The sequence below is a fragment of the Equus quagga genome, unplaced genomic scaffold (assembly GCF_021613505.1).
Source record: "Equus quagga isolate Etosha38 unplaced genomic scaffold, UCLA_HA_Equagga_1.0 201727_RagTag, whole genome shotgun sequence".
In the NCBI taxonomy this organism is placed as follows: domain Eukaryota; kingdom Metazoa; phylum Chordata; class Mammalia; order Perissodactyla; family Equidae; genus Equus; species Equus quagga.
In genome coordinates this window covers 10,958-21,914 of record NW_025798544.1, presented here as the reverse complement: position 1 = coordinate 21,914, position 10,957 = coordinate 10,958, and positions in this window count along the sequence as shown.

The window sequence follows — 10,957 nt, the reverse complement described above, 5'->3', positions numbered from 1 at the left end:
ATCCATGTTGTCACAAATGGCTGGATATCATCATTTCTTATGGCTCAGTAGTATTCCATTGTGTATCTATAGCACATCTCCTTTATGCATCTGTTCCTTGATGAACACCTAGGTTGCTTCCAAGTCTTGGCAACTGTGAATAATGCTACAATGAACATAGGGGTGCATGTATCTTTATGCATTCATGTTTTTCTGTTCTTTGGATAAATTTCGAGCAGTGGAATGAATTGCTGGATCATATGGTAGTTCTATTCTTAATTTTTTGAGGGATCTCCATACTGTTTTCCATAGTGGCTGCACAAGTTTACATTCCCACCAGCAGTGTATGAGGGTTCCCTTCTCTCCACAACCTCTTTAATACTTATTGCTTCCTTTCTTGTTAATTATAGCCATGCTGACTGGAGTGAGGTGATAGCTCATTGTAGTTTTGATTTGCATTTACCCAATAGTTAATGATGTTGAAAATCTTTTCATGTGCCTGTTGGCCAGCTGTATATCTTCTTTGGAGAAAGGTCTGTCCAGATCTTTTGTCCATTATTTAATTGGATTGTTAGTTCTTTTGTTGTTGAGATCTATGAGTTCTTTGTATATTTTGGATATTAATCCTTTATCAGATACACGGTTTGCAAATATCTTCTCCCAAATGTTAGGTTGCCTTTTTGTGTTGTAGTTTCCTTTGTTGTGCAGAAGATTTTTAGTTTGATGTAGTCCCATTTGTTTATTTTTTCTATTGTTTACCTTGCCCAGTCAGTCATGGTACTCGAAAATATGCTCCTAAGACCAATGTTGAAGAGCATACTGCCTGTGTTTTCTTTTGGAAGTTTAATGGTTCCAGGTCTTACATTCAAGTCTTTAATCCATCTTGAGTTAATTTTTGTACATGGTATAAGATAATAGTCTACTTTCATTTTTTTGCATGCGGCTGTCCAGTTTTCCCAACACCATTTATTGAACAGACTTTCCTTTTTCCATTGTATGTTCTTGGCTACCTTGTCGAAAATTAGCTGTCCATAAATGTGTGGGTTTAATTCTGGGCTATTTGTTCTGCTCTGCTGATCTGTGTGTCTGTTTTTGTGCTGGTACCATGCTGTTTTGGTTGCTATAACTTTATAGTATATTTTGAAATCAGGGAATGTGATACCACCAGCTTTGTTCTTTTTTCTCAGGATTCCTTTGTCTATCCAGGGTCTTTTGTTGTTCCATATAAATTTTAGGATTCTTTGTTCTATTTCTGTGAAAATGTGGTTGAAAGTTTGATAGTGTTTGCATTGAATCTATAGATTGCTTTAGGAAGTATGGACATTTTAACAATGTTAATTCTTCCAATACAAGTGCATGGAATATCACTCCGTTTCTGGTGTCTTCTCCAATTTCTTTCAATAATGTTTCATAGTTCTCAGTGGACAGATCTTTCACCTCCTTTGTTAAGTTTATTCCTGGATATTTTATTGTTTTTGTTACAACTGTAAATGGGATTGTATTTTTTTTTAATTGCAGTAACATTGGGTTATAACATAATATAGTTTTCGGATGTACATCATAATATATTTTGAATTCTGTGTAGATTACATCGTGTTCACCACCCAAAAACTAATTATAGTCCATCCCCTCCCATGTAAGCTTAATCACCCCTTTTGCCCTCTCCCCTTCCCCTATGGTAACCATCAATCCAATCTCCAATGCTATGTGTTTTGGGATTGTATTCTTAATTTCTCTTTCTGTTATTCATTTTTAGTGTATAGAAATGCAATTAATTTTTTGTACATTGATCTTGTTTCCCACAAATTTACTGCATTCATTTATTGCTTTTAAAAGTTTTTAGGGGAGGGTTTATGGTTTTCTATATATAAAATAATGTCATCTGCAAATAGTGACAGTTTCTCTTCTACCTTTCCAATTTGGATCCCTTTTATTTCTTTTCGTTTCCTAATTTCTGTAGCTAAGACTTCCAAAGCTATGTTAAATAAGAGTGGCGAAAGTGCACATCTTTGTCTTGTTCCTGTTCTTAGAGGGACAGCTTTCAGCTTTTCTCCATTGACAATGAAATTAGCTGTGAGATTGTCACACATGCATTTATTTTGTTGTGATACTTTCCTTCTATGCCCATTTGATTCAGAGTTTTTTTCCATCATAAATGGATGCTGTATCTTGTCAAATTCTTTCTCTGTGTCTATTGAGATGATCATGTGATTTTTATTCTTCATTTTGTTACTGTGTTGTATCATGTTGTTTGATTTGTGGATGTTAAACCATACCTGCGTTCCTGCAATAAATCCCACTTGTAATGGTGTGTGATCTTTTTAATATATTGCTGTATTTGATTTGCTAGTATTTTGTTGAGGATTTTTGTATAAATAGTTCATCAGTGATAGTGGCCTGTAATATTTTTCTTTTGTGTTGTCCTTGTTTGGTTTTGGTATCAGGGTAATATTAGCTTTGTAGAATGAGTTAGGAAGCCTTCCCTCCACTTCAATTTTTTGGAAGCGTTTGAGAAGTAGAGGTATTAAGTCTTCTTTGAATGTGTGGTAGAATTCACCAATGGAGCCATCTGATACTGGGCTTTTATTTTTTAGGAGATTTTTTTACTACTGTTTTGACCTCCTTACCAGTGATTGGTCTATTCAAACTTTCAATTTCTTCTTCATTCAGTTTTGGAAGGTTGTATGATTCTAACAATTTATGCATTTCTCCTAGATTATCCAATTGGCATATAGTTTTTCATAGTATTCTCTTAGAATCTTTTGTATTTCTGAGGTGTCTGTTGTAATTTCTCCTCTTTCACTTCTGATTTTATTTATTTGAATCTTCTCTCTTTTTTTCCTGGTGAGTCTAGGTAAAGGTTTGTCAATTTTGTTAATGTTTCAAAGAACCAGCTCTTCATTTCCTTGATTTTTTCTTTTGCTTTTTTAGCCTCTGTTTCATTTATTTCTGCTCTAAATTTTATTATTTCCTTCCTTCTGCTTATTTTTGGCTTTGTTTGTTCTTTTTCCAGTTCCTTTAGGTGTACTGTTAGATTGTCATCTGGAATTTTTCTTGTTTGTTGAGGTAGGCCTGAATTGCTATAAAATTTCCCTCTCAGGAACAATTTTGCTGTATCCTATAGATTTTGGCATGTCATATATTCATTTTAATTTCTTTCCATGTACTTTTTATTTCTCCTTTGATTTCTTCATTGACCCAATCATTGTTCAGTAGCAATTTGTTTAATCTCCACATATTGGTGGCTTTTCTGATTTTCTTCCTGTAGTTGACTTCTAGTTTCACACAATTGTCATCAGAAAAGATGCTTGGTATTATTTTGGTCTTCTTAAATTTATTGAGACTTGCTTTGTTGTTGAACAGGTGATCAATCCTGGAGAATGTTCCATGTTTACTCTATGGATTTTGGATGGAATGTTCCGTATATATCTACTAAGTCCATCTGGTCTAATGTGTCATTTAAGGCCAATATTTCCTTATTGATCTTTTGTCTGGATGATCCATCTATTGGTGTAAGTGGAGTGTTAAAGTCCCCTACTATTATTGTCTTACTGTCTATTTCTTCTTTTACATTTGTTAACAATCGTTTTATATGTTTAGGTGGTCCTATGTTGGGTGCATAGATATTTACAAGTGTTATATCCTCTTATAGGATTATTCTCTTTCTCATTATGTAGTGCCATTCTTTGTCTTTTGTTACAGTTTTTCTTTTAAAGTGTATTTTGCCTGATATAAGTATTGTTACCCCAGCTTTCTTTTCATTGCCATCTGCATGGAGTGTCTTTTTCCAGCACTTCACTTTCAATTTTTGAGTGTCTTTAGAGCTAAAGTCTGTCTTGTATGCAGCATATATATGGTCTCATTTTTTTATCCAATAGACCAGCCTATGCCTTTTGATAGGATCATTTAGTCCATTGAAATTTAATGTAGCTGTCAATAAGAAACTACTTATTGTCCTTTTGTTACATTTTTTCTGGGTGTCTTTATAGTTCTTCTCTGTTCCTTTCTTCTCTTGCTCTCTTCCCTTGATGAGGAAGAGTTTTGGTGGCTTTATTTATAACTTTGGGTTCCTTTCTCTTAATTATTTGTGTATTTATTATAGGTTTCTGGTTTGTGATTACCATGAAGTTCATATATAATAATCTACATATAAAGCAATATATATTGAGTTGATGGTCTGTTTTGTTTGACTTCTTTCTAAAAGTTCTACTCTTTTCCTCCCCTCCTCCCATATTTTACTTTTTTGATATCATATCTAACCTCTCTTTTTGTGCATGAGTATCCATTCCCCCCATCATTGAAAAAGTTTATTTTATTACTTTTGTCTTTTAACCTCCATATTATCTTCATAGGTGTTTGATTTGCTACCTTTACTGTATTTTTGTCTTTACCAGTGATTTTATTGCCTTTTTGTAAAATAATTTTCTTATTCCCATTTTTGGTCTTCTCTTTTCCGTTTAAATAAGTCTTTTTAACATTTCTTGTAAAACTGGTTTCTTGGCAATAAACTTCTTTACTTTTTGCTTGTTGGAAAATTCTTTATCTCTCCTTCCATTCTGAGGGATAACCTTGCTGGGTAGGGTATTCTTGGGGGTAGGTTTTCTTCTTTCAGCAATTTAAATATATTGTAACACTCCATTCTAGCCTGTAAAGTTTCTGCTGAGAAGCCAGCCAATAGGCTTATGGGATTTCGTTTTTATGTCACTTGTTGCCTTTGTCTTGTGGCTTTTAAGATTCTCTCTTTATCTTTAATTTTGGACATTTTGCTTATAACACATCTTGGTGTGGGCCTCTTTGGGTTTATCTTGCTTGGTGCTCTCTGGGCTTCCTGTACTTGGATGTCTGTTTCCTTCCTCAGGTTAGGAAAGTTTTCAGCTGTTATTTCTTCAAATAGATTCTCTGCCCCTTTGCCTTTCTCTTCTCCTTCTGGACACATATAATACAAGTGTTAGTGTGCTTGATATTGCCCTGAGTTGCCTTAGACTGTTCTCATTTTTTTAATTCTTTTTTCTTTTATCTGTTCACCTTGGATAATTTCCTCTAATCTTTCATCCAGCTCGCTGATCTATTCTTCTGTATCCTGTTCTCTGCTATTGAATCCCTCTAGTGAATTTTTCTTTTCCACTATTGTATATGTTATTTTGGATTGGTTCTTTTTTATATTTTCCAATTCTTTGTGGATGATCTCACTGCATTCATCCATTCTTCTCCCAAGATTAGTGAGCATCATTATGACTTTCTGTTTTATCTCTTTGTCAGGGACATTGTTTATTTCTATTTCATTTAGTTCTTTTTTCTGGGGTTTTGTCCTGTTCTCTTGTTTGGAACACATTCCTTTTTCTCCTCTTTTGCCTCTTTCTTTGTGCTTATGTATATGTATCAGATGGATCAGCTATGTCTCCTGATCTTGGAGAAGTGGCCTTATGTGAGAGACACTTTTTGAATCCCAACAGTGCCCTTCCCTCTCATAACCTGTTCCAAACACTTCAAGAGTTTCCCCTATGTAGACTACATATATCCTTGTGTATGGCAGGTCTGCTTTTGCTGCAGGTGCCCAGGGCAGCTATGTTGTCTCCCTTGCCCAGTTGGTTGTAATGTTCAGATGTGTGTGGCTGATATGCCCCTTCAGTCAGTTTATTGAGTTTGGGGAGCCCCAGCACAGTTGGTTGCAATGTCTAATAGCACATTCTTGTTGCAGTTTTTTTGTTAAGTATGTATGCCCCCAGTGTGCCTGGTTGCTAGGCTCAGGGGCTTGCAGTTGCCGTGGACCTTGGGCCTGAAAGGCTCTTGTCAGTTCTTTCAGGATTGTAGCTGAGTGAGGTTGGACCCAGGCAGAGGAGTATCGAATTGTTTCAGGCTTTGGAACGTGGGCCTGATCGCCTATGTGACTGTTTGCAAAGCACAGGTCTTCTGCCACTGATAAGCCCCATGGCCCACAGGTGCACACACACTGTCAACACAGTCCTGGCCCATGCACATGTCCTTACCCCTTGGAGTGTCCATCCATGGATCTCAAGGTCCATCCATCTTGTCACAAAGAGCAAGACTTTATCTTTTTTTTTATAGCTGAGTAGTAGTCCATTGTGTATATATGTACCACATCTTCTTTATCTCTTCATCCATTGATGGGCACTTAGGTTGTTTCTAAGTCTTAGCTATTGTGAATAATACTAGAATGAACATAGGAGTGAAAATATCTTTTCACATTCATGTTTTCATGTTTTTTGGATAAATACTCAGAAGTAGAATAGTGGAATCATATGGTAGTTCTATTTTTAATTTTTTGAGAAATCTTTATACTGTTTTCCATAGTGGCTGCACAAGTTTACATTCTCGCCAGTAGTGTATGAGATTTACCTTCTCTCTACATCCTCTCCAACACTTGTTTCCTGTTTGTTAATTACAGTCACTCTGGTGAGTGCAAGGTGATATCTTATTGAGGTTCTGATTTGCATTTCTCTAATAATTAATGATGTCTAAAATCTTTTCGTGTGTCCATTGACCCTCTGTATATCTTTGGAAAAATGCTGGTTCAGACTTCTTTGTGTGTATGATATACTTTCCATCATATTTTCAGATTTGATTGTATCAATTATTCCTGATTGCCAAGTTTCTTTTGAAAAATATACTTGTAAACTTATTGATGTTTCTTGGTATGTGTAGAATCACTTTTCTGTTGCTACTTTCAGAATTCTTTCTCCATTTTAAAAGTTTGACAACTGAATTATAAATATTTTTATGTAAACTTCTTTAGCTTTGATGCATGTAGGATCACTTTGTCTTCATAAATTTGATTGCCATTTGTATCCAATTTTGAAAAAAATCTACTTTTTAATTAACCTTCTCTTTTTCTTCGTACTGGGAATCCCATAGTGCTTATGCTGATTCTTTTGATGATGTCCCATATTATAGGGGCTTTCTTTACTTTTTCTTTTTTAATTGTTCTTCTGACTGAATAATTTTCAATGACTGGTCTTTAAGGTTGCTGATTCTTTCTTCTGCTGGATCAAGTGTGTTGTTAAAGCTATTTATTGAATCTTCTGATTCATTCACTGTATTTTTCAGCTGCAGAATTTGTTTGGTTCTTTACTATGTTTTCAATCTCTTTTTTGAACTTCTCATTTTATTAAAGTTTTACTTTCCTGATTGCTTTTAGATGTCTCCTGGCGTTCTCTTATAGCTCTTTGAACTTATTTAAAGTGAACATTTTGAATTATTTGTTGGGCTACTATTAGGCCTCCATTTCTTTACTTTTGGTATGGGATATTTATTATATTCCTTTGATAGTGTCATGTTCTCATGGTTCTTTATTATCTTTATTGCCTTGTGTTTTTGTCTGTGCTTTTGAAAAAGAAATCACTTATTCCAATGTGTACATAATAGATATGTCAAGTAAAGCTCTTCAACAGTCAACCCAGCAGAGATTCTTGGTCGGTCAGCTGACATTGTCCATGAGTGGAGTGTCTGCAGACCTGCTTCAAGGACTGTGGGAGGGGCCACTACCAAGGGCTCTGGGTCAGCTATTGAGATCTATATGCAGATTTTTTTAGAGCCATGTCTCTTTTCTTTGTTCTTAATGGCCCCCTGGAAATCTAGCCATGTCAATACCCTCAGAGTTTGAGGTGAGACTCAACAGGAGTGAGACTCTCAGTTAGTTTCTTTAAAGACTGAGGAAATCAGATATTCATTTTAGTCTCTCTTGTCTCCCAGAGAATTTGATGGCCAAAAGATCTCTCTCAGCACTGAACTGTGCCACATTGATGGAGGGGTGATGTGAGTAAAGTGATACTGTTCTTCTTACCCTCTGCAATGTGTCTCATCACTGTCATATGAACTTGGTTGTTGTAACTTCTTACCTGAACTGTGGAGAACTCATGAATTTATTTTCATTTGTAGATGGTAGAAAATAAGCATTTCTGGGGAAAGTGGGGCATGGAACCACCTATTCCACATTCTTGCTGATGTCACTTGCTTTTGAAAAAGAATTTTGCTAAGTACAACATTCTAGGTTTGTGTTTCTTTTTTTAACAGTTTTTTGTTTGTTTGCTTTTTATTTTATTAAATTTTTTTGAGGAAGATTAGCCCTGAGCATTAATCTGCTGCCAATCCTCTGCTTTTTGCTGAGGAAGACTAGCCCTGAGCTAACATCTGTGTCCATCTTCCTCTACTTTTTTATATGTGGGATGCCTGCCACAGCATGACTTGCCAAGTGGTGCCATGTCCACACCTAGGATCCAAACCAGCAAACCCTGGGCCACTGAAGCGGAACATGTGAACTTAAGCACTGTGCCACCAGGCCAGCCCCATTGTGTTTCTTTTTTTAATGATAAGATTTCACTCCATTGCTTCTTGCTTGCATAGTTTCAGAAGAGATGATTGATGTTATTCTAACCACTGCCTCTTTATAAGTAGGGTACTTTTTCCCACTGGCTTATTTCAAGATTCATTCTTTGTGTTTCATTATCTTCAATTTGAATATGATTAGGTGTTGATTTTTTGTTATATATTTTATTCAGTGTTTTCTGAGCCTCTTGGATCTGGGGTTAGGTTTCCATCATTAATACAGGAAAATTCTCAGTCATTATTACTTTGAATAGTTTCTCTGTTTCTTTTTTTTCTAATTCTTGTGTTCTCCTTTGTATATGTTATGTTATTTTGTAATTGTCCCACAGTTCTTAGATATTCTCGTCTATCTTTTCCATTCTGGTTTTCTTTGAATGTTAGTTTTTTATGTTTTTATTGACATTTCTTCAAACTGTCTGAGTCTTTCTTTGGAACTGTCTGTTCTGTTGATGAGCCTATCAAAGGCATTCTTTTTTCTGTTATATTTTTGACTTGTAGCTCTTCCTTTAGTACTTTCCTAGAGTTCCCATCAATTTGCATAGATTATACATATGGTCTTTCATGTTGTTCATTTTTCATTAGAGCTCTTAGCATAATAATCATGGTTGCTGTGATGGTTAATTTTATGTGTTAACTTGACTGGGTTAAGGGGGCCCAAACAACCAGTAAAACCTTATTTCTTAGTGGCTTTATAATGATATGCTGTAGGAGATTGACATTTGATTTGGTAGACCTGGTAAAGAACACCCACAATCAACAATGTGGAGAGAAATAGTTGAGGGCCAAATAGAACAAAGACAATGAAAGGTCATAGTCCTTCTCTCTTTTTGAGCTGAAACATCTATACCTCTCTGGCCATGGACTTCAGAGTTCTTGGTTCTCTGACCTTCAGACTCTGGCTTTTACATCAGTCACATCCAGATTGCAGACCTTCAGACTAAGAGTGAACTATACTACTAAGGTTCCTGGTTTTCTAGCTTGCAGATGGCAGATTACAGTGACTCTCAGCCTCCATGATCGTATACTTGTCAGTATTAGCTAAATTATTTGTATATAAATATAACTGTAATAATAATATAATATATAAATATGTATTAAACAATATAAATGTATACATTTATAGTTACTATTTGTAATTTAAATTATTAATCATTATAAATTACATATGTATATATAAAATCTCCTTTTGGTTCTGTTTTTCTGGAAAACCTAACAAACACAGTTATTTTAAATTGTAGATCTGATCATTCCAACAGTTTTACCATATCTAGTTCTGATTCTGATGTTCTCTCTATCTCATTTTTTTGTGTGTGTACCTTACAGTTTTTTGTTTTAACTTGAACATAATTTTCAGTATAAATGTAACTGAGGTAAATAGAATGTTAGTATGATGGTTACTGATTTTTCTTGTGAGAGGTCATGCTGCTTTTACTGTTTGCTGCAGTGGTAGGTGTGAGAGATTGAACTTTTCTGTCTACAATATTTTATGTCTCCTCACTTGTCTTTGGGTTTCCTGAGAAAGTTCTCAGGTAAAATTATATGAAAATTATATAAAATTATATAAAAAAATATGGTAAAATTTTTTCTATTGCCTGAAAGCCTTGACAAGACTAATATACCTAAAAATGGCTACTTTATAGCTCTTCGTGCCAAAAGCACAAGAGGATATGCTCAAATCTTCACTGTGAGATGTGAGAAGACTCCTGGAAGTAAAACCCTAAAGTGTGGGGTTCCCCTAACACAGATCCTCACTGGAGATTTACTCTCTCAAACTCGTCTGTGAGCCTCCAGGAATTCATCAGTTTATATTCCTTCTCTACTACTTGTTCCCACAGATTTTTCTGATCCTTGGCTTCTGTTCTTGTAGGTTCATATTCTCTGTATCTACCTTTTTGTCCTTTGAAATTTGGGGCAGCTGTTTGTTTTATGACATTAGTTTTCACAAATGTGTAATAAGAGTTTTTTATTTTCACTTTATTCAACTTTTCTTTCTGTGGTGTGGACAAAAGAGATAAAATCCAAGCTTTTTATTTGCCAGATGGGAAATCAAACTCTGATTTTTTTTTTTGAGGAAGACTAGCCCTGAGCTAACATCCATGCCCATCTTCCTCTACTTTATAGGTGGGATGCCTACCACAGCATGGCTTACCATGCGGTGCCATAACCACACCTGGGCTCCAAACTGGTGAACCCCGGGCCACTGAAGCAGACATGCGAACTTAGCCACTGCACCAGCAGGCCAGCACTTGTTGGAGTCTCCAGGACTTCAATAGAATTGACAACAGAGAAAATCTTTGTTTTTTTCTAATTTTAGAGGGAAAGCATTCATACTTTTATCATTAAATATGATATTATTTGTAAGATTTTCGTAAAGTCTCTCCAACAGGTTGTAGAATTTTCTTTATGTCTCTATTCTATTGACTTTTATTTTAAAAAATGGAAATCAGATATTGTCACTTTTTTCTGCACCATGCTGATAATCATATAAATGTTATTATTTATATAATATGTTGAATTACAAAGAATGATTTTGAATGTTAAGCCAAGCATATATTTCTATTCTAATTCCCAAGAAATATAATATTCCATGTATATACTATTTCATTTAATTTTCTAAATATTAAAAATAATTTTT